This window comes from Elephantulus edwardii, unplaced genomic scaffold (assembly GCF_000299155.1).
Source record: "Elephantulus edwardii isolate Elephantulus edwardi_28Jun2011 unplaced genomic scaffold, EleEdw1.0 scaffold00184, whole genome shotgun sequence".
Lineage (NCBI taxonomy): Eukaryota > Metazoa > Chordata > Mammalia > Macroscelidea > Macroscelididae > Elephantulus > Elephantulus edwardii.
Genome location: NW_006399934.1, coordinates 5,702,499 through 5,704,559, shown reverse-complemented (window position 1 = coordinate 5,704,559; position 2,061 = coordinate 5,702,499).

Genomic DNA, 2,061 nt, shown 5'->3' with positions numbered 1-2,061 from the left:
TTTTGTCAAAAGTCTTTGTGCATCAGTTGATAGGATCATGTGGTTCTTGTTCTTTGCTTTGCTAATATGATGAATTACATTGTTTGTTTTTGTTACGTTGAACCATCCTTGAATACCTGTTATGAATCCCACTTGGTCATGGTGAATTATTTTTTTTATGTATCATTGGATTCTATTGACCAGGATTTTATTCAGGATTTTTGCATCAATGTTCATGAAAGATATTGGCCTATAATTTTCTATTTTGGTGGTGTCTTCACTTGGCTTTGTTATCAAGGATATGTTTCCTTCATATATTGATTCTGGGAGAATTCCATCTTTTTCTATTTTCTGAAATAGTTTATGTAGAATTGGTGACAGTTCTTCTCTGAATGTTTGCTAAACACTTGTAAAACCATCTGGTCCAGGCCATTTTTTGTCTGGAAGTTTTTTTATTACCTTTTTAATGTCTTTTTTTGTAATGGTGTCTGTTCAGGTGTTCAGTTTAAGTTGGTGTCAGCTTAGGTAGGTTCAAGCATTTTTCCATTTCCTCTGTATTTTCATATTTTTTTGAGTATAGATTTTAATAATATTCTAACTTTAGCCTTTTTATTTTAGTTGGTTCTTTTGTGATGTTGCTTGTTTGATCTATTATTCAGACTATTGTATCTTTTCCTTTGTTAGTTTTGTTAGTGGTTTCTCGATTTTATTGACCTTTTCAAAGAACCAACTCCTACTTTTGTTGATGGTTCCACTTATTTTTCCGTGTTCTATTTCATTTATTTTTGCTCTAATTTTTATTATTATATAAAATTATAATTTATAATTTCTGGTTTTTTAGAGGGTGTCAGGTTTTCTTGCTGTTCTTTTTCAATTTGTTGGAGATGTTGTGTTAAAGAGTGAGTGGTCATTTTTTCCTGCCTTCTGATGTGTTTGCTTATTGCTATAAATTGACCTCTGCTGACAGCTTTGGCTGTTTCCCAGAGGTTTTGCTAAGTGGTGTTTTCCTTGTCATTTGTTTCAAGAAACTGTTTAATTTCACTTTTTATTTCTTCTAGTACCCACTCATGTTCAGGCAAGGTGTTTTCCAGCTTCCAAATGTATGGTTTATCTCCTTTATCCTTGTGTTACTAATTTTTAATTTTGTAGCATTGTGGTCTGAGAAAATGCTTTCTATTATTTCTATGTTTTTTAATTTGTTCATCTTGCCTTGCCTTGTGGCCTAAAATGTGATCTATTCTGGAGAATGTTCCATGCACTTTGGAAAAGAAGGTGTACTATGGTTTTGCTTTTTTTTTTATTAGCTTATAAATATCTATGAGATCAAGTTGGTTTATTGTATGGTTTAATTATTCAGCATCTTTGTTAAGTTTCTTCCTGGTAGTTCTATCTTTTCTTGAGAGTGGTGTATTGAAGTCTCTAGCTAGTATAGTGGAGTTATTTCTTTTTTTAGTTTTGTTAATGTTGTTTTATATATTTTGCAGGTCTTTCATTTGGTGCATAGATATTTATTATTGTTATGTCTTCTTGTTCTATTGATCCTTTAAGCATTATGTAGTGACCTTCCTTGTGATGATTTTTGCATTGAAATCTATTTTATCAGAAATTAATATCACTACTTCTGCTTTTTGTTTTAAAAAATTACCATTTGCTCAGTATATTTTTTCCCATTTTTTTATTCTTAGTCTTTCTTTATCTTCATTTTTCAGGAATGTCTCTTACAGACAGCATATTGATAGATTTGAGGTTTTTTAACCCAATTTGGTACTCTATCTTTTTTCAGTGGTGCATTTAAACTATTCACATTCAGTGTGACTATTGGGAGGCAAGATTTGATTGCTATAATTTTTTTTTAGTTCTTTTTGGTGTCATTGTTAGTTACTTTGGTCCATCCTGCTTTCCGTGGCACCTCTGTAAGAAGGACATCTCTCAGTATTTCCTGCAGTGCTCGTCTTGTTTTTACAAACTTTCTTAGGTTATTTTTTTTCTATGAATATCTTTATCTCTCCATCTTTGATGGACAATTCTGCTGGGTTCACTATTCTTGGTTGACAGTTGTATTGTCTGAGTGTTCAATATATG